Source organism: Nicotiana tabacum, chromosome 18 (genome assembly GCF_000715075.1).
Source record: "Nicotiana tabacum cultivar K326 chromosome 18, ASM71507v2, whole genome shotgun sequence".
NCBI classification, from domain to species: domain Eukaryota; kingdom Viridiplantae; phylum Streptophyta; class Magnoliopsida; order Solanales; family Solanaceae; genus Nicotiana; species Nicotiana tabacum.
Genome location: NC_134097.1, coordinates 21,249,341 through 21,276,330, shown reverse-complemented (window position 1 = coordinate 21,276,330; position 26,990 = coordinate 21,249,341).

Here is a 26,990-nt window from a genome sequence, read left to right as displayed (position 1 = left end):
TTGCGCGAATCCTCAAAGCACATTGACTATTACCAGCTCATTGGGCTTGTTCTTTCCTGACTTATACCACTTTGATGTACTAGTTAGATCTCGTCTTGCATAATTGGAAAGCTGATGGCAAATTTTGAAATCATTTCTCGCTTGTTCTAACCAAAGAGACTCAAGAAGAGGAAATGACAAAGGAAAAAGGAACAGAGTAAAAGGCAAAAGAAAGAGATGACTCCTAAAAAGAAAACTACAAAGTAAAATCTATCAGATGTGGATACCAACTCTATTGGCCATGACATGCACACGTGGCCTATCCTCCGTCGTTAATCGCCTTTCACAATCTTCGTCTGGTGATTTCCTGTATGATTCTCAATCTTTATTAGACTTGTAGTGCCCGAAGGGTTTTTACTATCAAGCCTCTCTCATTTTGTTTTTTCTCTAAACTTATAGCCGCCTCAAGGTGCCCATGAAGGTTTTCACCGATAAGACTCTCTCATTTTATTACTTTTCTGTCGGGGATCAGAGTGTTATTCCCGAATTCCATTTGCATGACTTGGCATCTTTCGAAGACTGGTCAAAAGGTCTTTCTTTGGACCGTAACATGGGGTTTTGGATAGGGCTAGAAAGAAAGGGTATTAGTTGCTCAAACGAATCTATTTGGGTTCAAAATTTACAACTTTCAGAACCAGATTTCTTTACATCAAACACAACTTCTGCCCCAGTTTCTTACTTGGGGATTTTTGATTTTTTGTTACACTATGTACACTATGTTACACTATGCACACTATGTTACACTATGACCGAGCCGTGAGGCGCCTACGTATCCTTCTTTGAGGAATCAGGTCAAACGTAGTTCCCAATTCCTTTTTTGTTTTGTTTTCTTTTTCTTTTTCTTTCTCTTTTGCTCATTTTTCCTTTCTCCTTTCTCTTTTGTTGTTTTGTTGTTTCTGTTGTTTTCTTTTCCTTTTTCTTTTTCTTTTTCTTTATCTTCCATGCTTGTGTTTTCTAATCTTTGCTACTGATTCCGAACGAGGGGTATGAAAGAAAACCAATAAGGCTCAAAGGGTTAACGAAAGATAAAGTGTTTAGATAGAAGAATAAAATGCCTTCATCATTCCAATCTTCAAAACATGCCAAGCACAAACAACACAATTAAAATATTCGCCACATCTTCTGATTATGCCAGACTTGATAACCATATCCACACATTCGACTTTTTATTTGTCATTTTTAAAGCACCGTTGAGCAATACTCTCACTTTCGTTACCATGAATGGCCCTCTTGGCAATATGGCTAACTTGCTTTTATGGGTTTTCTTTATGTTTTACTTGCCCCAGTTTCCCGTGGCTCGGGCTTCAAACGATCTCAAGCTGTTTCTATTTCCTTTAAGTGTCCCGATCATCTCCCAATGGCTTTATAATTAACTCTTAAGATTAGGCCCAAACTGTGCGTGTATGTCATGTCACTAGAATTTGCGTTGAACAAGGACAAAACAAAAGGATAAAAAGAACTAAACAAAGAAGATGACTGGAGGTAACAAAAGACCGGAATTTGCGTTAGACAAGCAGTGAAACGGTTCGTATACCGAAACAAGCACAACAACTGGGGTACAACCTTGGAACAAACCTAAAACAATTCTAGACAACACTAAACAAACCACTATGACAAAATGGAAGGATAAGAGGGTTTGACACAAGACAATGTCTGGATTACAACCCTGCAAATAACCCGGACAACAGAAATGATAACAAAATAAACCACCAAGGCTCCTTTCCAGCTAGCCAACAGATGAAGCGTCTTTCCAATTACCAAGCACGACATCTTAACCACTGGGTTCCCCATCAATATTGCCAAAACCATTATCCGCTTCAACATCTTCAACTTTAGTCAATATCCCAAGAGGGTTCACATGCTATTTATTACTGTCATCGATCGTAATCACTCCTTCGTGAATCATTCTTTCTATTTCCCTTTTCAACGAACGAAAACTCTCAATGCTATGCCCTGGGACATTGGAGTGGTATGCGCATCGTACAGTAGGATCAAAGCCTTTTGCATATGGGTTTGGAGTATAGCCGAGGAGCGGCTCAATCAGGCCAGAATGCTTTAACTTTTCAAACAAGCTTGTGTAGGACTCCCCAATTGGCGTGAAACTATTTCTTTGCCTTTGTTCCCTTCCCTGCCCCTATTTTCTAGGGTTGTTGGGCGGTCGAAAATGTTGTGAAGGCAAGAATACATTATGCGGTGCTAGCGCTCGCCATAGGGAGTGACCTGGTGGTTGGACATGTGACCGGATATTGTTCGGAGGATAATACTGAGGTGGATTATGTGGAGCTCGGGGACAGGTTTAGGGTTGGAGTTGAGGCTGGGTATATTGGTGAGGCGGACTCTTTGGTCCATGTCGTGACTCTGAAACAACCATGGCAAAATCATCATGTTCCTTCTGACCCAACAAGCTTCCTGTGTCGTTCTAAATTGCTTGTGTTGTGGCTTTTAAAGCAGAATAACTCATGATCTTGCTAGACTTTAACCCATCTTCTACCATTTCTCCCATTTTTACCATATCATTAAAAGACCTACCCACAGCCGTGATCAAATGCCCAAAGTAAGTTGGTTCTTGAGCTTGAAGAAAGTACTCGATCATCTCTTTTTCTTTCATGGGAGGATGGACTCTGGCAGCTTGCTCTTTCCATCGGAATCCGAATTCCCTGAAGCTCTCTCCAGGCTTTTTCTCAAGTTTCAACAGTGTGAGACGGTCAGGGACGATCTCAAGGTTATACTGGAAGTGACCTGCAAATGCTTGTGCTAGATCGTCCCAGGTATACCACCTGCTAGGATTCTGCCTCGTGTACCATTCCAGTGCGGACCCACTTAAACTTTAACCAAAATAAGCTATCAGCAGCTCATCCTTTCCACCTGCCCCTCTCATTTTACTACAGAAACCTCGCAGATGTGCCATGGGATCACCATGTCCCTCATATAGATCGAACTTTGGCATCTTAAAACCTGCCGGCAATTGAACATCGGGGAATGGGCACAGATCTTTGTAGGCCACACTGACTTGGTTGCCTAACCCATGGATATTTCTGAAGGACTGCTCTAAGCTTTTCACTTTATGAAGCACTTCGTCCTGCTCCGGATTCTTAGCCGGCCTTTCAGTTTCCGCCGGGAGTTGAAGGTGAGGGGTATAAGTGTATGGCGCGGGTGCTTTGAAGGTGAGTTTGGGAGGATAGTATTGGTTGTCATGAACCTAAAACACTGGTTCATCGAATGATTTTTGCAATGTGGCGGGTGGAGGTGCCACGAAAACAGGAACAGTTGGTGGAGGAGGGTTTTGTTTGGGTGGTGAAGCTTGGGGATTATAGGAAGTTTCTCCTTGATAGTATTGGGCAATGGGGAAGCTCGTTGATGGACCAGTGGAAGGGTGTTCCGGAGTCCGAGCTGGTGAGAGGGTAGGAGTAGGGGGAAGTATTGGTAATGTTTGTCCCCTAGCCCAGGCTAGATGCATCCCAGCTATTTCTTGTCTCAACCTGTCTACTTCCTACTTCATCATTTGCATCTCCGTTTTTTCCTCCTCAACACTTTGGTCCGAACCAGACATGTTTTTTTTTTTGGAATGGGCCCTTTAGATCTTGTGTGGAAATGGTAATCTGCCAGAACGTTCTAACGAGCTAACTGTTTCGAAATCTTTCTCTGGATAAACAACAAACTTGTTAGCGTTATAGTTTAACACATATTGCAATTTCACATTGGGGAATGCAATGTTCCTAGGCAGTTTAACCATTTCTAACATGTCTTTGCTTCAACTGCATGCGTCATTCAGGCTTATGTCCTTTCTTTTATTCACTTTGCCTTTTTTTCTTTTCTTTTTAATAGTGGTCGAATCTTATGTGGATTGCCTACGTATCATGTCCCCGCATGAATCAGACCGGGCGTAGTTCTGCCACATAAAAGGTAAACAACAATAAAATATTTTTGGAATCACTTAAAGACGAACAACAGACTCGAAAGTCAAACGGCCCACATACTCTAATCAAAAGAAATACAAACTCAAGAAAAATAAAATGACAGATTTCTTCCCCTATATGCCGATTTTAACCAAACGGCTATTTTTGCAAACGTGGCCCCTTCCCAATTTCACATGAATTTTGAGGCCGGGAAGATTATTTTATGACACTTCACAAACTTGTTCGTTCTTTTACGAAAATAGCCTTTTGACAACTGAAAGATACTCTAAGGCTATCTCGGCAAGAACGGTTTAAGACACCGCCAAAGCTGGCTCGGCTTAAAAAAATCTAAACAGTATTCTTGACCACTGACTCTTTTTCTTATTATTTTCAAATTAAAATAAAATAAAAGACCGGGTTTTGCTAACGCTGCCTTTCAGCACCTCGGGGACGAAGATTTTAAGGCTGCGTTAGCTAACCAACCAAAATCCTAAAAACATGAACAAAGGTAGCCGTTTATGCAAAGTCAGCCTTCTGGCTTCCTTTTGGGGAACATTCGGTTATTTCTGACAAAAGCAGCATCACCCAACTCTATGACGAAAAATTAAAATTTTTGACATTTTTTGGCTATTTTTGCAAAAGGGGAGGTTCGACCCGATGAGGGCTGCCTACGTATCTCACATCTTGTGAGAATCAGACCGGCGTAGTTCGGGCCGATCGGGAATAAAGGAAATAAACTAACTCTTTTCTTTTTTTTTTGAATAAAATACTTACAAAGAAGAAAGAAGATATTTTTGGATTTCGTTTTGTTTGTTTTTTTTTTGAAAAGAAAGACGTCTAAAGAAATATTTTTTTTTTAATTTTAACTTTTTTTTCTTTTTTTTTGGAAATTTCGAAAAAAACTAAAGATTAAAGGAAATATTTTTGGACTATTACTATGAATTTATGAAAGAAATACTACAAAAGAAAAGAAAAAATATTTTTGAATCTTGAATTTTCTTTTAAATTTTTAAACAAATATTTTTGGATTTTGAGAGAGATTAAAAGGAAATATTTTTGTATTTTTTTTAAAAAATTGATGTCTAAAAGAAAGACTTTCTAAAGAAGCGAGTAATGGAAAATATTTTTGGATTTTTTTAATATGGTGGGTCGGAACCGAAGATGTTTGCCTACGTATCTCACATCCGGTGAGAATCAGACCCACGTAGTTTGGGCCACGACAATAAACTAATTATGACAACAAGATTGTTTAAACAAATTATACTAAAAAAAAATTTCTCATTTTTACAAAATTTTGGCAGAGTATGCCGGTAACTCAGAATTATATCTCTACACCGCTATTTACCCTTTTTTCTTTTTCTTTTTTCAATATTCCAGTATTTTCAGAAGCCGGTCAGCATGCAAGTCTGCGGCAAATAAATGCATAAAACAAACAGGATGCAGCAGGATGGTCTTTTCATTTTATGTTGCTTGTCCTAGACGGACCCAACCCCTGTGTTGAGTCCCCTAAGTTAAGTGCACATAATGCAAATAAGCATTCCTACTAGGGATCCGGCATGAGGTTTTGTTATAGTAGGTTTATCCTGGGTGTTTGTTCTAGACCTGACTTACCCGAGCGGACAACTCGAGCCGAGGATGGGAACTGCGTACCGGTATCCAAAAGTTCATCCAGTTTTGCAACTCCTCCGAATCCTCGTTCTATTTTGGGATATGACACTAACAGAAAGAAGTCACGACCAGCGTGCACTCCTCAAGAGAGAGAAGAGAGGTATTTCGTAGCAGTTTATATATACGGTTCAGATAATATCAAAGCGGTAAAAGCATCACTTAGCACATTAGGCCCAAACATGTAGCAAAATCAGATAAAGCCAAATATAACAATTTATCTAAGCTCGAATTTTGAACCCTGAACCAGAGGTTCTGGGTTCGGTCCCCAGCAGAGTCGCCAGAGCTGTCACACCTCCTTTTTCGGCCGCGCCCCCGCAAAGGGGCGCGGAAGGGAGTTTTTCCAATTAAAGGACAATCTAAACGGGATTTATTTATTTATTTTCAGAGTCGCCACTTGGTAGATTTATGGTGTCCCAAGTCACCGGTTGAATCCCGAATCGAGGAAAAGAATGACTCTGTTTAACAGTCTGCGCACCAGAAATCCGGATAAGGAATTCTGTTAACCCGGGAGAAGGTGTTAGGCATTCCTGAGTTCCGTGGTTCTAGCACGGTCGCTCAACTGTCATATTCGGCTTGATTATTTGATTTAATACAATTATGAACATATGTGCGAATTTTAACTTTTAACCGCTTTTATCATTATTATTATTTTTATAGAGAATTACAACATTGTGAAAATACATCTCGAACCATGTCACATCAATATACCTGTGGTTATCGACACATTTCGACTCTGTTAAGATTTAGATTTGGGTCACATAAATGTGCACCCGAGTTTAAGAAAGTAAATTGTTAAAGGCGCGCCTAAAGCGACTAGCGTATCATTATTTTGGGTAGGGCCGTGAAATATTCTAAACGGCCGATCCCGAAGTCTATACAATTATTAACCAATTATTGAGGGCCCCGCGACTTGTGCATTTTATTGGGCGAGGCTCATCTCGTTTATTTTAAAAGGATAATCCTAAAGTGACTACATTTTTTCTATTTAAGTTCGTCTCAAAAAAAAAAGAGAAAAATTCTAATTAATTACATGCTTGAAAAGGCCGCTACTTATTTATCGGATTAAGACAAATGCAAACTAAAAATTGCAATCGAGACAAAGGGAGATTGTTTTCTTGCCTTATTCTATAATTGAATATTACTAAAATTAAAATTATAAATAGAATACGGAATTTACAAATAATATTACCAAAATAAACTAATTATCCTTTAACTAATTTAAACTCACATTGTTAGATGAATTGAACCGTTGGAATTAATTGTTTACAACTATTTGAAACTGGAATTAACCTTAATCACTAATGCTTATTCGAAAGTTTGTTAAACTTAATCGTTAACTCGTCTTGTTTGAACTCAACTCATACCTATTGGATTAATGATCTTAGCAATTACTACTACGATCCTAACTTAAAATATAGTGGGCCTACTGATTCTATGAAATTACTGGCCATTTTTTTATTCTGCCTAATATTTACAGATCTCCATTACTAACATGATTAAAAATTCACAAGCTTTGACTCATTTCTATTCCGGTTTGCATGAATTCAGAGTTATACTTCACTAATTAAACTAAATCAAAATAATCTCCAGTAATGACTATCTATCAATTCATGTACCCATAGGCATATAGAAAACAGTTCAAACTACTTAGAATAGTTCTAAGTACAGTCCAATTTTCAGTATAGTTGTACAATGTAAATACATGTTTAAGATGAGCATAAACATATACAATATTTCCTAATGTACATTCTAATACATTATTTGAACACGCTTTAACAGGCAATCTGTTAAGCCTTTTAATTCAGCATTTTTTGCAGTTTGAAGTCACCTCAGAACTAATCTCAGAAATGTGTACCTGGAAAGAGACCACAAGGAAAAGGAAGAAAAGGATCAGCAGGAGCAGTAGCAACAACACAGCAACAACAACAGTAACAGAAACAGAACAGCCCAGTAACAGTGTTTAATAAAACCAGCAGAATTCCAGCAACACCCTTTTTTAGATTGAAAGACCAGTTAATGTTTTACCCTTAAATTCTGTCAACCTCTTCCTCTTTATAGCCAAACTTGCAGCACTTAAATTAATCTCACCATCTTCTCCCCATCCCCCTTTTGAATCCCACTACTTAATGTTTTGTCCCCCACTATATTAAACAAATATATTAGTTCTCACTAACACATATCTTTTCTTTATTTAATTCCATTACTCCCCACTACCGCATGCTTTGTCCCCCACTATATTAAACAATGTATTAATTCCCACTACCACTTGTCTTGTCCCCCACCATGTATTAAACAATGTATTAATTTAATATTATTTAATACTTAGTGGACAGAACACTCATTAATTATTTTTTAAAAAACTTAAAATCCCGAAAATGCCCCTGAAAATACTGCAATTTACCATTCTACCCCATTCATTTCAATCTGTACCAAAATCATATCAGCTATAACTAATTCACCTAATTAATTAATCAAATTACAGCAGCTATAACCAAATCAATCCTGACAATTGACAATTAATAATCAAACTCTGCATAATAAACTCGCCAAACAAACTCCTAATCGAAAACGTTCATGAATTAACAACAAAGTCAGATTCATATCCGAACAAACTCATCAGAACAAACAAGTAAATCCAAATCACTAAACTCGATCATAAGTTGACCTCAAACTAAATCAAACAACATCATAACCAAGATGAATGATTCATAACAAATCAAAAACTAAAGACCAACACATAAACACTCACATTAAATCACTTGATGAAAAACTAACGAACTTCAAACAAAAAATGAACACGAATTAAATCTAACACAAACAAAGACCTGGGTTCGAATTCAAACCAACCTATCGGAACACGAACATAATCATAGAAAGAAGAAAAGGAGCGAAAGATGAATTTACTGAACGAAAACTAAAAGAAAAGAGAACGGAAACCTACTAGTTTGAAGTCCAGGTTCGAACGGAAACTCGACGAACAACGCCGAATAGGAACCTCAAGAGTGGTTTCATGGCTACAGTGTTGTGAATGGGAAGCGGCAGAAGAAGCGACGATGATGGTAAAGCTCAGAGACGACGGGGAAACAGCAGTTGGTTGTTGGTGGCTAGTCGTGGAAGTTGCTACTGGTTTAGGGGCGATGGAGGCGACGATGGTCGTTTGGACGTGACGACGACGGGGCTGGGGACGATGGATGCTGGTTCGTTGCTGGAATGATGGACTGGTTGCTGATGGGCGGGGTTATGGGTGACGTTGGAGGGGTCGTTTGTCGGGTGGTCACCGGACTGACGAAGAAGAAGACACAGCAGCCGTGGTTGCTGGAGATGGCAGTGGGGTTGTTTGAAGCGACGTGGTCGCTTGGGTAAAGTGGTTCGTTTGGGACAATGGTAGTGAGGGGGGCAGCCATAGGACGTGAGGGGGAGCAGAAGCAGCGAGGGCAGCCGTGGGAGGGTTGATGGGGAAGGGGGGTGGTTTGGAGAAGGAGAAGAAGAGGAGGGGGCAGGTAATTTTTAGGGTTTTGGGGTGGAAGAATGAAAAATGGGAAGGGGGGTAACTCGTTTGGTTATGGGGCGGACCGGGTCGGGTTGACCTCGTAGGGGTTTGGTTAAGGGGTTATCCGGTTTTGGGCTTGTGGTTTAGAATTGAAGAAAAGGCCCAATCCGATTTTCTTCTTCTTTTATTACTTCTTTTTCTTCTTTTATTTTTTCTTAAACTAAAACTAAATTCTAAAAATCCTAAATTATCCTATAGAACTAAATTAATTTATAAAAGTGCAAATTAACTCTTAATAACAATTAACACACAATTAAATAGCAATTACAATAATATCACACAATTTGGATATTAAATGCCAAAAATGCGACGTACATTATTTTTATGATTTTTTGTTCTTGTAAAACAAACTTAATTGCTCCTAATTGTAGAATTAAATCCTAAATGCAAAATGCGACATATTTTTGTATTTGTTTATTAATTTAACAAATAAACATGCACGGACAAATACAAATAATTATCCAAAAATGCCACAAAAATTATTAAAATTGCACACAAAGGAAAATTGTTTTATTTTGAATTTTTGGGAGTAATTCTCACATAGGGCAAAAATCACGTGCTTACACTAGGTACACCTGTTGGTGTTCGCATGCTCAGAAGTCACCTTCTATTGTATTTATTTTCGTTGTTTCCTTTTATTCCATAACTGTGATGTGTTCATTATGTATAATTACTCCTAGAAATGGCTTATGACATGTACTACCGGTTCGGGAATTGTCATTTGTATAAAGATTTCTAGTTCAAAATTATTTGATATTAGTTAAATTTTGTTGTTATTTCAATTAATGTTAGGCTTACCTAGTTTTAGAGACTAGGTGCCATCACGACTCCTACGGTTAGAATTTGGGTCATGGCAAAAAAAATTTAAATTTTAAATTTTGAATTAATTGGTTACTCTATTTAGGTTAATAAATGAAAATATCTTATAATGATCTATAATAAAAATGAAAATATAAAAAAAAAATCCATTCAAATTATGGAGTACTTTCAAGTTGAAGTTTTAAATTATATAAAGTAAAAAAAAACTAAAAGTTCAAATAGAATGGATAGTAGTTTTTTGAATTGATTATAAAATAAAAGATTAACAAATAATATTCATAAATATTATCAATAAATTTATATAATTGAAATATTTTGAACAGTATAGCATAAGTTTATATATATGAAGAATCAGAAAATATATATATCTATTATATTTAAATAGAAGGAGTATCAAAATATTAAGCCAATTAAAAAGTTAATAAGAAGTCACATTAGTAAATGTATAGTATTAACTACTTGCTATTTTGACAATAAGAATAAATAAGGAACAAATAATTTATTTGTTACTATATGATGTGTATCCTTTGAGTTTGTATAGATTTTGTTATATTTCTGCACATTATATTAAATAATAAAATATAACTAATATTTATTAAAATAATATGATATATTAGATCGTAATTTTATAAGGTTAATATTTTGTCAAATTATCCGCGCATCGTGCGGATTCTAACACTACTTTTACTTTAAGGTAGAGGGTAATTTGGTCATACAAGTTTTGAAGGACATTTTGGCAAAATGACATCACCCAAAAATCTTCACACTTATAACATATGATAATTAATCTTTCTTTCGATCTTCTTATTCTGTATAGTGAATGTCACACCTCCTTTTTACACCCGAAAGGGGGTATAAGAGAGTTTTTCTAATTAAAGTAACATAAATCGAAATGGGATTACTTTAATTAATTTAGAGTCGCCACTTGAAATAATCTATGGTGTCCCAAGTTACTGATTTATTTTTAAAATCTCAAATCGAGGAAAATAAACTTTATTTAAAAGTCTGCGAAATCAGAAAACTAAGTAAGGAATTCTGTTAACTTGGGAGAAGGTGTTAGACATTCTCGGGTTCCGTGGTTCAAGCACGGTCACTTAACTATTAATAATTGACCTAATTATCTGATTAATTACATGTTTTAAACCTATTATGCATTTTTAACTTTATTACCATTTTTAATTATGTTAACCCCTCTTTAGGTTTTATGGAATTATTTCTTGAACAAGTTACGATTGTCGTACACTTGCCATTTTGGGACGCACCGCAAACCACGCTACATGAAATGCACCCGCGATTCGCGACATGTTTATTTTATTATTAATATTCAAAGTTGTTATGATCAGGTCACATGAAATGCTCACCTGATGGGAAATTCGGTATCGTAACTATGTCACGGGAACGTACCCATAATCACAATGGTTTATTAATCGCGCCTAAAACATGCTATGATTGTTCATGATTAATTTTACTACTTCCTAACACTTTAGGTAATTTGCAACTTATTTATGGAAGGAATAGATATTGAGTAATAGTGAATCTTCCTAAATCACCATTCCTTCGAAGCATCTACATTAAACGGGTAAAACTCTATATGGACAAGGGACTAGACAATTATTGTTATGCAAAAAACAGAAAGAATAAAGTATCAAATACTAGTTACAATTCAATAAATGTCACGGCCCAGATTTTTACTCTTGGGAATCGTGATGGCGCCTACTAGTGTGTCACGACCCCGGTTCGCCTTCTGTGAACCATCGTGACGGCACCTTGTCTCTACGACTAGGTAAGCCTAATTTGCGGAAGAAAACCAAAATTTGCAGAAGTAAACAATTTAAAACAGAAATAAGTAGTAATAGTGTTTAAATGTGCCGCTCGGCTTACACCATGTTTAACTCTCAATACCAATACATAAATCCAAGACCTGGAAACCCACGAATCACAAGCTAAGATCAATACTACATAGCTCTAACTCCGGAATGTCTAATAAGAACAGGAAAGTACAAAAGGGCTAAATACTAAAAGCAGGAATAGAAAGGGACTTTTCGGTCTGCGGACGCAGCATATGTAACTCGAAGTCTCTAGAGCAGTCGCCTCCCTCAAGGATGGTAGGCTTGAGTAGCGGTACCTGGATCTGCATATGAAAAACATGCTCAGAAGGGGCATGAGTACACCACAGCAGTACTCAGTAAGTGCCTAGCCTAACCTCGATTGGATAATGACGAGGAAGGTCAGAGCCCTACTGAGGTTAAATAAAATATAAAGATCAATAGTAGAGAACAAAACAGTATAAATAAGTACGGCAGTAAAATAACACAGGATGTACATGACAACAATAACTATACAGAATCAATGTGAACATGGAAAGGAAATACAGCTCAGCACCAATAATAACAATCAGAGATCTCCCAGGATACCGTCCTGTAGTCCCATATGTACATATCCAATGGATCTCCCGGGATCTCGTCCCGTAGTCCAAGTCATAGTGCGCGGGGATCTACCGGAATCCCGTTTCGTTGTCCTAAATATAAATACCCAGTACTGGGGGAATCTACCGGGTGCATTCCCGTAGTTCCATATAACTGTGCAGGGGGGATCTACCGGGAATCTAACCAGTAGTCCCAAAGTAAATGTGCAGGGGGATCTACCAGGAATCTAACTTGTAGTCACAAAGTAAATGTGCAGGGGGATCTACCGGGATCTAACCCATAGTCCCCAAGTAAACAGGTAAGATGGAGCTACCGGAATCCCACATTTGTAATCCCAAAATAAATACACAGTAGCAGCATGAAAATATACAGAAATGGCAAAATTTCACATTAAGGAAATAAGTAATTCTAGCCTAGCATGCTGCACAGAATTCAAGTAAGGCAGATTGAATCAAATAAAGCAATTAAGTCACTTAGACATGCTTTCCTAATTTAACAACAGGCTTAATAGTACAAGTAATAGAAACAGGAAAGGAAACATACTAGTAATTACTTAAAGAAAATGTTATTTCAAACAATTAGCACAAGTACGCACTTGTCACCTCACGTACAAGGCATTTCAATTACCAAACATACCAATCCTAAGGGGAAGGTCCCCCACACAAAGTTAGACAAGCCATTTACCTCGAACCGACTCAAAATCAACCCGACACCATGTCTTTGCCACGAGTACTTGACTCCAAATGACCCAAATCTATTCAATGTAATTGCATAATGTAAATAACATTTCAAATAACTGATTCTACAATTAAAGTCTAAGCTAATACGCGAAATTATGTAAAATGACCAAAACACCCGTCGGGACCACATCTCGGAATCGAGTGAAATTTATATTTTCAGAAACCTCGTACTCTCACGAGTCTATAAAGGCCTCTTAAACTCAAACCCTAATTACTCATTTTTCCCAAATTTCTCACCACTAATTAGGTCTTTAATCGCATAAAAACAAGTTACGAAGTCAAGGATGTTACCTCCAAGCGATTCCACTCGAATCCTTCTTTTATCTCCTTCAAAGAGCTCCAAAAATGATTAGAAATGATGGAAATAAACCCCCAAGTCGCGGAACCCCTTTTAAAATAAATGCCCAGCAGTTTCCGCTTCTACGGTCCCGCTTCTGTGGAACAAATGTCGCATCTGCGACTTCCCACTTAAGGCCAGATTCCGCATCTGCGACTCCCAATCCGCAGATGCGGTGCCGCTTCTACGATTCCTTATGCACTCCCCAAATTCCTCTTCGGCGATAACTGAGCCGCTTATGCGGTGCCGCATCTGCGGTCCCCAAACTGCAGATGCAAAAATACAGCAGCAGCAACATTTCCTCAACTTCTCGTTAACCATCTGAATTCATCCTGAGGCCTCCGGGATCTCAACCAAAGGCACCAACAAGTCACAACCCACTATCCAAACTTGTACCAATCCTTAAAACACCTAAAACAACATCGAACCTTTGAATTAACCATGGATTTAAGCCTAAGAACTCCAAAATCCTCAAAATATGCTTTCGATCAAAAATTCTATCAAACCTCATTCGAATGACGTGAAATTTTACACACACGTCACATTCAACACTACGAAGCTACTCCAACTTCCGAAATTCCATTCCGACCCTCGGGTCAAAATCTCACTATCGGACCGGAAACTTCCAAAAATTCAACTTCCGGCATTTCAAGCCTAAATTAGCTACGGACCTCTAAAACACACTTCGAACACACCCCTAAGTCCAAAATCACCTAACAGAGCTAACGAAACCATCGGATTTCCATTCTGAGGCCGTCTTCACACTGTTCAACTACGGTCAACTTTCCAACACTTAAGCTCTCATTTAGGGACTACGTGTCCCAAAACTCACCGAAACTCGAAATCGAACATCCCGACAAATCAAAATAGCAGAAATAAACTCCAGGAAAGTAGTTAATAGGGGATCCGGGCATTAGCTCTTAAGACGACCGGCCGGGTCATCACATCCTCCTACACTTAAACATTCGTCCATCCTCGAATGAGCATAGAGACATACCTGATGTAGTGAAAAGATGAGGGTAACAGCTACGCATATCCTGCTCGGCCTCCTAGATCGCCTCCTCGACCGGCTGGCCCCGCCACTGAACCTTTACTGATGCAATGTTCTTTGACCTCAGCTTTATAACCTACATGTCCAATATTGCCACTAGCTCCTCAACATAAGATAGATCCTTGTCCAATTGGACTGAACTGAAATCCAGCACGTGCGACGGATCTTTATGATACCTCCGGAGCATCGAAATATGAAATACCGGATGAACTCCTGCCAAGCTGGGAGGTAAAGCAAGCTCATAAGCAACCTCCCCAACATGCCTCAATATATCAAAAGGGCCAATAAACCTCAGACTCAACTTTCCTTTCTTCCCGAATCTCATAACGCCCTTCATAGGCGAAACCCGAAGTAGGACCCGCTCTCCAACCATATAGGAAACATCACGAACCTTCCGGTCTGCAAAAATCTTCGGTCTGGACTGGGCTGTACGGAGTCTATCCTGAATCACCTTAACCTTATCCAAAGCATCCTAAACCAAGTCTGTGCCCAATAATCTGGCCTCACCCGGCTCAAACCAACCCACCGGGGGATCTACACCGTCTCCCATATAAAGCCTCATACGGTGCCATCTGAATGCTAGACTGATAGCTGTTGTTATAAGAAAACTCTGTCAATGGAAAGAACTGATCCCAAGATCCTCCAAACTCAATCACACATGCACGGAGCATATCCTCAAGAATCTGAATAGTGTGGTCGGACTGTCCGTCCATTTGAGGGTGAAATGTTGTACTCAACTCTACCCGAGTGCCCAACTCATGCTGAACGGCCCTCCAAAACCGTGATATGAACTGAGTACCTCTATCTGAGATAATGGAAACTGGAATACCATGCAGACGAACAATCTCCCGTATATAAATCTCTGCCAACTACTCCAAAGAATAAGTAGTACACACGGGAATGAAATGAGCGGACTTGGTCAGCCGATCCACAATCACCCAAATAGCATCAAACTTCCTCAAAGTTCGTGGGAGCCCAACTACAAAGTCCATGGTGATCCGCTCCCACTTCCATTCCAAAATCTCTATCTGCTGAAGCAACCCACCCGGTCTCTAGTGCTCATACTTCATCTGTTGATAGTTGAGGCACCGAGCTACAAATCCAACAATATCCTTCTTTATCCGCCTCCACCAGTAGTGCTGTCTCAAATCCTAATACATCTTCGTGGCACCCGGATGAATGGAATACCGTGAGCTATGGGCCTCCTCCAGAATCAACTCCCGAAGCCCATCAACATTGGGTACACAAATATAACCCTGCATCCTTAATACCCCATCATCACCAATAGTCACATTTGTGGCATCACTGTATTGAACCTTGTCCTTGAGGGCAAGCAAATGAGGGTCATCATACTACCGCTCCCTAATACGATCAAATAAGGACGACCGATAAACCACGCAAGCTAGAACTCGACTAGGCTCCGAAAGATCCAATCTCACAAACTGGATGGCTAAGGCCTGAACATCCATCGCCATAGGCCTCTCCGATGTTGGTAAATAAGCCAAACTCTCCAAACTCTCTGCCCAGCGACTCAAAGCATCGGCCACCACATTGGCCTTGCCCGGGTGATACAAAATAGTGATATCATAGTCCTTTAGCAACTCTAACCACCTCCTCTGGCGCAAATTTAGATCCTTTTGCTTGAATAGGTGTTGCAAGCTCCAATGGTTAGTATAAATCTCACAGGGGACACCATATAAGTATGGCACCAAATCTTCAGGGCGTGAACAATGGCAGCTAACTCAAGGTCGTGGACAGGGTAATTCTTCTCATGTATCTTCAACTATCTGGACAAGTAGGCAATCACCCTACCGTCCTTCATCAAAACCACTCCGAGGCCAACCCTCGAGGCGTCATAATAGACCATATAGGACCCCGAACCTGTAGGTAGTATCAAAATTGGGGTTGTGGTCAAAGCTGTCTTGAGCTTCTAAAAGCTCGCCTCACACTCCTCCGTCCACTGAAACGGAGCACCTTTCTAGGTCAACCTGGTCATAAGGGTTGCAATCGATAAAAACCCTCCACAAAACGACGGTAGTAGCCCGCCAAACCAAAGAAATTGCGGATCTCGATAGCTGAGGATGGTCTGGGCCAACTCTGCGCGGCCTCTATTTTCTTTGGATCCACCTGAATACCCTCACTCGATACCACGTGGACTAAGAATGCCACTGAATCCAACCAAAACTCACATTTCGAGAATTTAGCGTATAACTTCTTCTCTCTCAGGGTTTGAAGCACAGTCCTCAGGTGCTACTCATGATCTTCCCAACTCCGGGAATACACCAGAACATCATCAATAAAGACAATGATGAACGAGTCAAGATACGGTCGAAACACACTATGCATCAAATGCATAAAGGCTGATGGGGCATTGGTCAGCCCAAATGACATAACAAGGAACTTGTAATGACCATACCGAGTCTTGAAAACAGTCTTCGGGATATCTGGCTCCCGTATCTTCAACTGATGGTAACCTGAGCGCAAGTCAATCTTAGAAAATACTCGTGTGCCCTGAAGCTGGTCAAACAGATCATCAATACGAGGCAAAGGATAACGGTTCCTCATTGTAACCCTGTTCAACTGGTAATCAATACACATACGCATAGAACCATCCCTTTTCTTCACAAACAAGACAGGAGCACCCCAAGGTGATACACTGGGCCAAATGAAACCCTTATCAAGCAATTCCTGCAACTGATCCTTCAACTCCTTCAACTCAGGAGGAGCCATACGATACGGAGGAATAGAAATGGGCCGAGTGCCCGGCAACAGATCAATGCCAAAATCAATATCTCTATCAGGCGGCATGTTTAGAAGATCAGCTGGAAACACATCGGGAAAATCCCGTACGACTGGAACTGAATCAACTGAAGGGGTATCAATACTGACATCTCTCACATAAGCAAAATATGCGTCACACCCCTTCTCAACCATATGCTGAGCTTTAAGAAAAGAAATAACTCTACTGGAAGTGTAATCTAAAGTACCCCTCCACTCAATATACGGTACACCTGGAATAGCCAGCGTCACGGTTTTGGCGTGACAATCAAGAATAGCATAATGGGGTGACAACCAGTCCATGCCCAAGATAATATTGAAATCTACCATGCTGAGCAATAATAGATCCGCTCTGGTCTCAAAACCACTAAGAGCAACCAAACACGACCGATAAATGCGGTCCACAATAAGAGAATCTCCCACAGGAGTAGAAATATAAACGGGGGAACTCAAAAAATCCCGAGATACACCCAAATATGGAGCGAAATAAGAAGACACATAAGAGTAAGTGGAGCCTGGATTGAATAGAACTGATGCATCTCTGTGGCAAACCAATATAATACCTGTGATGACAGAATCGGAGGCAAAAGCCTCGGTACGGGCAGGAAGGGCATAGTATCTGACCTGGCCTCCCCCTCTAGGGCGACCTCTACCTCCCCAACCTCCACCTCTAGCTGGCTGAGCAGGTGGGGTAGCAACTGGAGCTGTAACCATAGCCTAAGAACTCTGCGGGGCACGTTGTGGCTGAGAAGTCTGTGGAGGTGCATCCCTCCCAAGTCTGGGGCAATCCCTCACCATATGAAATATGTCACCACACTAAAAACAATCTCTGGGAGGACGTGGTGGTTGTGACTGGCTCGGGCTAGGTCTATTGGACTGACCTCAGAAAGCACATCGCGCAGGAGGCGCGCTAGATACCAGCGGTGCATAATAAGACTCCTGAGGCCTAGGAGGAGCTGGAGCACTACTGGCTGCTGGAAGAGCTGAATGAACAGGCCGACTCATATAACCCCTACCATGACGACCTGCATCTGGGGTACGGGCACCAGAATAATGGCTCGACTCTCGAGACCTCTTGGCCTCCCTCTCCTCTCTCTCCCTAGCATGCATACCCTCAATCTTCCTAGCAATGCTCACCACCTGATAATAAGAAATATCCATCTCCAACTCACGAGCCATTCTAGATCTAATGATGGGAATAAGGCACTTAATAAACTGGCAAACCCTCTCACGCACAGTAGAAACCAAGGTTGGCGCATGCCTAGCCAAAATGGTGTAACGGACAGCATACTCTGAAATAGTCATAACATCCTAGCACAAATACTCAAACTCTGCACGTCATGCGTCTCTGAGGCTCTAAGGAACATACTCCCTCAGGAATAGATCTGAAAACTGAGTCCAAGTCAGTGAACCAGCCTCATCTGGACTGTCTAACTCATAGGTGCGCCACCAATCATAGGCGGCCCCTCGAAGCTGGAAGGTAGTGAAAAAAGCCCCGCTTGATTCTGAGATATCCATGGTACGGAAAATGTAGTAACACTCATCAAGAAATCCTAGAGCATCCTCCGATGCTAGACCACTGAATACAGGAGGCTTGTACTTTTAGAACCTCTCAAGCCTCAACTGCTCATCCTCGGAAGTCGTTGCCCTGTCCTCGGGATGAACCGGTACTGCAAGCGATACAGGAATAATCTCAGGGACCTACTCAACATGCACTCGCTACTCAGTAGTGCGGGAGGCGGGAGACTATACTCCTCCCTCGACCTGAGACGTAGCTGCAGTAAGGGGAAGCAACCCTGCCTAAGCCAAAGTGGTGTACTTGCTCATGAACTATGCCAAAGTCTCTTGAAGAGCTGGAGTAGTAGTAGCAGTAGGCGTGTCAGGTGCCTGGACTCCGGCTAGATCCACTGGTGGTACCTCAGCGGCAGCTCGCGTAGGTGTCGTAGCTGCACCACATGTTCGTCCTCGGCCTCTACCCCGGCCCCGACTTCTGATGGCTACAGTAGGGGGCGCAGGTGCCTGATCATCTCGGGTAGCACGTGTCCACCATCTATGAGAGAATAGAAGACAGAAGTTTAGAATTATGATGTCAAAATATCACACGATAAGGAAAGCAAATGAAGTGGAATTTTCCTAACAGTTACATAGCCTCTCGTAGATAAATACAGACGTCTCTGTACCGATCAGCGAGACTCTAATAAACCGGCTTGTGATCCATGGCTCCTATGAAGCTAGAACTCTGATACCAACTTGTCACAACCCCGGTTCGCCCTCCGTGAACCATCGTGACGGCACCTAGTCTCTACGACTAGGTAAGCCTAATTTGCGGAAGTAAACAATTTAAAACAAAAATAAGTAGTAACAGTGTTTAAATGTGTCGCTCGGCTTACACCATGTTTAACTCTCACTACCAATACATAAATCCAAGACCTGGAAACCCACGAATCACAAGCTAACATCAATAATACATAGCTCTAACTCCGAAATGTCTAATAAGAATAGGAAAGTACAGAAGGGCTAATTACTAAAATCAGGAATATAAAGGGACTTCTCAGTCTGTGAAAGCGGCAGATGTACCTCGAAGCCTCTAGAGCAGTCGCCTCCCTCATGGATGGTAGGCCTGAGTAGCGGTACCTGGATCTGCACATGAAAAGCATGCGCAAAAAGGGGCATGAGTACACCACAACGGTACTCAGTAAGTGCCAAGCCTAACCTCGGTTGGGTAGTGACAAGGAAGGTAAGGGCCCTACTGAGGTTAAATTAAATATAAATTTCAACATTAGAGAACAAAACAGTATGAATAAGTACGACAGTAAAATAACATAGGATGTACATAACAACAATAACTATACAGAAACAAGGTGAACATGGAAAGGAAATACAGCTCAGCACCAATAATAACAATCGGGGATCTCCTAGGATACTGTCCTGTAGTCCCATATGTACACATCCAATAGATCTCCCGGGGTCCCGTCCCCTAGTCCAACTCATAGTGCGCAGGGATCTACCGAAATCCCGTTCCATAGTCCCAAATGTAAATACCTAGTACTAGGGGAATCTACCAGGTGCATTCACGTAGTTCCATATAACTGTGCAGGGGGGATCTACCGGGAATCTAACCCGTAGTCCCAAAGTAAATGTGTAGGGGGATCTACCGAGAATCTAACCCGTAGTCCCAAAGTAAATGTGCAGGGGAGTCTACTGGGAATCTAAACCGTAGTCCCAAAGTAAACAGGCAAGGGGGAGCTACCAGAATCCCACATTCGTAGTCCCAAAATAAATACACAGCAGAAGCAGGAAGATATACAGAAATAGCAAAATTTCATATTAAGGAAACAAGTGATTCTAGCCTAGTATGCTGCACAAAATTCAAGTAAGGCATGTTGAATCAAATAAAGCAATTAAGACACTTAGACATGCTTTTCTAAGCTAACAACAGGCTTAATAGTACAAGTAATAGAAACAGGAAAGGAAACATACTAGTAATTACTTAAAGAAAACCGAATTTCCAATAATTAGCACAAGTACGCACTCGTCACCTCATGTACAAGGCATTTCAATTACCAAACATACCAATCCTAAGGGGAAGGTCCCCCACACAAGGTTAGACAAGCCACTTACCTTGAACCGGGTCAAAATCAACCCGACACCATGTCTTTGCCATGAATACTTGACTCCAAATGGCACATATCTATTCAATTCAATTGCATAATGTAAATAACACTTCAAGCAACTGATTCTACAATTAAAGTCTAAGCTAATACACGAAATTATGTAAAATGACCAAAACGCCTCTTGGGCCCACATCTCGAAATTGGATGAAATTTACATTTTCTGAAACCTTGTACTCCCACGAGTTTATACATAACTAGAACATAGAGATCGGAGTCCAAATGACCTCTCAAATCTTCATTTAAAGGCCTCTTAAACTCAAGTCTTAATTACTCATTTTTCCCAAATTTCTCACCAATAATTAGGTCTTTAATCACATAAAAATGAGTTATGAAGTCAAGGATGTTACCTCCAAGCGATTCCCCTCGAATCCTTCTTCTATACCCTTCAAAGTGCTCCAAAAATGATTAGAAATGGTGGAAATAAACCCCCAAGTCACAGAAAACCCTTTTAAAATAAATGCCCAGCAGTTTCCGCATCTGCGGTACTGGGACCGCATCTGCGTTCCCGCTTCTGCGGAACAAATGTCGCATCTGCGACTTCCCACTTAACGCCAAATTCCATATCTGCGACTCCCAATCCGCAGATGCGGTACCACTTGTGTGGTAATTGCACCGCTTCTATGATTCCTGATGCACTCCCCAAATTTCACTTCTACAGTCACTGATCTGCTTATGCGGTGCCACATCTGCGTTCCCCAAACTGCATATGCAAAAATACCAGAAGCAACAAAAATACAACAGCTACAACATTTCCTCAACTTCTCATTAACCATTTGAATTCATCCCGAGGCCTCCGAAACCTCATCCAAAGGCACTAACAAGTCACAACCCACTATCCAAACTTGTATCAATCCTTAAAACACCTAAAACAACATCGAAACCTCGAATTAACCATGGATTTAAGCCTAAGAACTCCAAAATCCTAAAAATACGCTTTCGATCAAAAAGTCTATCAAACCTCGTCCGAATAACCTGAAATTTTACACACACGTCACATTCAACACTATGGAGCTACTCCAACTTCCGAAATTCCATTCCGACCCTAGGATCAAAATCTCACTATCAAACTAGAAACTTCCAAAAATTCAACATCCGGCATTTCAAGCCTAAATTAGCTATGTACCTCCAAAACACACTCCGAACACACCCCTAAGCCCAAAATCACCTAACAGAGCTAACGAAACCATCAGATTTCCATTCCATGGCCGTCTTCATACTGTTCTGACTACGGTCAACTTTCCAACACTTAAGCTCTCATTTATGGACTAAGTGTCCCAAAACTCGCCGAAAATTGAAACCGAACATCCCGGCAAATCAAAATAACAGAAATAAACTCGAAAAAAGTAGTTAATAGGGGATCGGGGCATTAGTTCTTAGGACGATCGGCTGGGTCGTCACATTGTGAAAGCTAGGCAAGCCAATGTGATGACCCAAAGGGGTCATCACTTGTGTTGCAAGTGCATTCAGTGCTCCGGGGCCTAAAACCTCCCTTTTCCCCACCTTGATTATGTGTGTGGTATGGACCTATATTCGGAAAGCCTTCTATGTGAAAATACGAGAAATAGAAATTTTAGTGTTAAAACTTTGGTTATGGTTGACTTTGGTCAACATTCTTGGCAAACGGACCCGGATTCATGTTCCGACGATCTCGGGAGGTCCACAGTAAAATATGGGACTTGGGCGTATGCCCGAAAATGAATTCCGAGGGCCCAAGCCTTAGAAATCTATTTTTGAAAGAAATTATTTTACTGAATTATCCAAGGAATAAAGAAAAGAATTAATATTTGAAACCATTGTTCTCGGGCCCGTATTTTGGTTTCGGAGCCCGGAACAAACTTATTGTTTGAAAGAAAATTGTGAAATTTGGTGAAAGACGGAGTTTATTTGACGTGAGTTGGACTTCCGGTGGAACAGTTATGAACTTTGAGAGTTCTTGATGAAAATGTTGAGTTTTGAGATTTAATTCATGATTTTACATGTTATTTTGATGATGAGATCGCACGAATAGGTCCATATGATGTTTTTGAGTTAGTATGCACACTTGGTTTAGAGTTCCGAAGGCTCGGGTGAGCTTCGGGTAGGTTCAGGATGTTTTAGACTTAAAACCAGAAGTTGTAGGTCTCTGAACCCACCAGTCCGGTCCGCGGTCGACCTTGTGCAGTGCGCGGTGAAGGCTGCGCTGCTGCGGTCGACTTTGTGTGGTCCGCACAGGGCGCTGCTGTGTGGTCGCAGTCGACTTTGTACGGTCTGTACAGGGCGCTGTTGTGCGGCTGCAGTCGGCTTTGTGCGGTCCGCATAGGGGGTCTAAGAGGGGTATAAATAGACGAGATTTTCAGTTATTTTGCACTTTTTCAAAAAAAAACCAAAAACATAATAGGCGATTTATCAAACAACCTTTCTTCTCCAAATCAATTATAAGTCATTTTTAACTAGTTTTTTTCAATCATTAACATCTTTTAACATGATTTCAACTTCAAATCAATTATTTTCATGGGGAAATTGGGGTGTTTTGGGTAGAACCTAGATTTTTCAAAAATTGGGGATTTGGACCTCGATTTGAGGTCCGATTTCAAAACAAAGTACATATTTGAGCTCGTTGGGGAATGTGTAATCGGGTTTTGATCCGAATTTCGGGTTAGGACCAAGAGGGCCCGGGGTCGATTTTTGACTTTTTGGGGAAATCTTTATAAAACCTATTTTCATGCATTAGAATTGATTCATTTAGCATTTATTGGTATCGTTAAGCAAATTGTGGCTAGATACAAGCGAGTTGGTGGTGGAAACAAGAGGTAAAGTGGTAGTTGAGGCTTGAATTGTGTTCGTTGCATCGAGGTAAGTGTTTGGTCTAACCTTAGCTTGAGGGATTAAGAGTTGTGTCCTATTTTCTATTTGTTTCTTGTAGAGTACGACTTATATGCATGGTGACGAGTATCTATACGTTGGTGTCAAGCATGACCGTGAGTCTTATATTGTGATTTTCATGATTTCGTGGTATTATTCATGCCTTGGTGAAGATTTCTAATTGTTTTATAAAGTTTGTGGAAAGAATTGTGATCTATGAACATTGAGGAGTGTTGGCTCAAGTTGTATAGCGAAATTGTGAAAGTATAAGTGAAAATTAAACTTTTAGAGCATTGGCTCGAGTTGTGAAATGAGTTGTGAAAGTATAAGTGATAATCGCATCTCTAGAGCATTAGCTCGAGTTGTGAAGTGAATTGTGAAGTAAAATTAAGAAAGAGAAGAGATCATTATGTTGTCACCCTTGCCGGGCTATTGTTGATTTATTTGTTGTTCCCTTGCCGAGATTTAATTATTTAATTATTGTTCCCTTACTGGAATTTAATTGTTTAACTGTTGTTCCCTTGCCGGGATCTCTATTAAAATTTTGTTTATTTCCTTGCCCCTTTGCTTGTGATTGTTTTTTGGGTGAGGAAGAGTGTTAAAGCACGAAGGGTGATGTCGTGCATTTTTTGCTATTGTGAGGAAAGAGTGTTAAAGCATGAAGGGTAATGTCGTGCATTGTTTGTTATTGTGAGGAAAGAGTGTAAAAGCATGAAGGGTGATGTCGTGCCGCACGACGTACCATTCCATGCTGATTCTATTGATTATATGTTGAGAAAAGAGAGTAAAAGCACGAAGGGTGATGCCGTACACATTTTGATTACATGATTATTTTGGTGAGGACGAGAGTAAAAGCACGAAAGGTGATGTCGTGCACATTTTGATTACATGATTGTTTTGGTGAGGCTGAGAGTAAAAGCACGAAGGGTGATGTCGTGCAATTGTTGATTTCTGCTTCTTTGTTGATATTCTAGTTATGTCGTTCTTTCCTTACTTGATGCCTATCTATTCGGAACTATTGTCGCCCCCACAGCATGTTTCCCCCCTCCCACATTGACTGGTTATTTCTATATTTCTATATATATATGAACTGCACAGGTTTATTTGGAGTCCGGTCTTAGCCTCGTCACTACTTCGTCGAGGTTAGGCTAGACACTTACCAGCACATGGGGTCGGTTGTGCTGATGCTACACTCTGCACTGTGTGCAGATCTAGGAGCAGCTTTCGGACAGTAGTTGGAGGACTTCCTTCAGTCCACCCGAAGACCCAAGGTAGACCTGCAGGAGACCACAGGCCCTGGCGTCCCCCTCTATCCCTTTTTCTCTGTTTCATTCTCTTTCGTTCAGAAACAGTGTATTGTATTTTTTCAAGCCTTGTATGTAGTAACTTTTAGATAGTCTGTGACACTGTGACACCAGGTTTTGGGGTATTTGAGGTTTTAAAGGTTGTAATAGACGTAGCCTTAAGATATATAATTGTTGACTTCCGCTTATTTATTTAAAATTTCGCTTTTATCATATTATCGACTTGTGTTGTTAAAAAGAAGCAAAGATGAAAGTGTAGCAAGTAGTTAAGGTTTGGCTTGCCTAGATCCCATTAGTAGGCACCATCACGACTCCCTAGGGTGGGAAATCCGGGTCGTGACAAGTTGGTACCAGAGCTCTAGGTTGCATAGGTCTCATTGTTCACACACAAGCTTAGTAGAGTCTGAGGGATCGGTACGGACACGTCTGTATTTATCCCCTAGAGGCTACAGAGTTAGGAAAAACTTCACATTTATTCTTTCCTATTGTGCTGTTTTGTTTCTCAATGCTAATTGAACATCTACTCTGTTCTTTCGTATATGGAGAGAACACGCGCTTCCTCATCCTCCGCTCAGTAACCCGAGCCCCCAGCAGCCGCTCCCAATAGGTGCAGAGGGCGAGGCCAAGGCCGTGCTAGAGGCCGAGGTAGGGGCAGATCTCAGCCCCGAGCAGCAGCCCTAGTGACGGAGCCTCAGGTTGATTTTGATGAGGAAGTTCCGGCTCCAGCAGTTCTGGTGGGCCTAACTCAGGTCCCAGAGGGGTTTATTGCTACCTCAGTTCTTCAGGATGTTCTGGTTCGATTAGTGGGCCTCATGGAGAGTGTCACCCGGGCAGGCTTGCTTCCTATAGCACCAGCCATCTCTCAGGCTGGAGGAGGGGTCCAGACTCCTGCTACTCGCACTCTAGAGCAGGTAGCTCCTCAGATTCAGACTCCAACGGTTCAGCCAGTTGAAGTAGTATAGCCGGGTATGGTAGCTCAGACCAGTGATGGAGCGGTTATGTCTGCCAATGCTTTATGGAGACTGTATAGGTTTACCAAGCTCTTCACTTCTACTTTCAGTAGTGCATCTACTAAGGATCCCCAGGATTAACTAGACAGCTGCCACGAGGTTCTCAGGAACATGGGCATTGTTGAGACCAATGGAGTCGATTTTGCTACATTTCCCTTGTCTGGGTCTGCCAAGACTTGGTGGAGGGATTATTGCTTAGCAAGACCAGCCGGATCGCCAACCTTGACTTGGGAGCAGTTCACACAGCTATTTTTGGAGAAGTTTCTCCCCATTAATCAAAGAGAGGCCTATCGGAGGCAGTTTGAGTGCCTCCAGCAGGGTTCTATGACTTTACCCAGTATGAGACCAAGTTCATCGATTTGGCTCGCCATGTCTCATCATACTCCCCACCGAGAGAGAGAGGGTGATGAGGTTTATTGATGGTCTTATTCAGCCGATTCGTCTTCAGATGGCTAGAGAGGCTGGGAGTGAGATTACTTTTCAGGAGGCGGCCAATATGGCCCGTAGAGTTGAGATGGTTCTATCATAAGGAGGCGGTCATAGGTCAAACAAGAGGCCCCGTCATTCAGGACGATTCAGTGGTACCTCATCCGGAGGTCGAGATTTGTATGGTAGAGGCCATCCTCCTAGGCTCTTTCAGTCAGCGCTCCAGGTTTCTCACGGTACTTCAGGTGGTCGTGGTCCCCAGATGCAGTATCCCGATCAGCAGTCCTATAGTGCACCACCTGCTCCTATCAGTGCATCGCCACTTTAGATTTTTAGGGGTGGTCATTCAAGCCGTCAGGGCCAGCAATCTTAGCAGCCAAGGGCTTGTTACACTTGTGGTGATACGGGTCACATTGCCAGGTTTTTCCCTC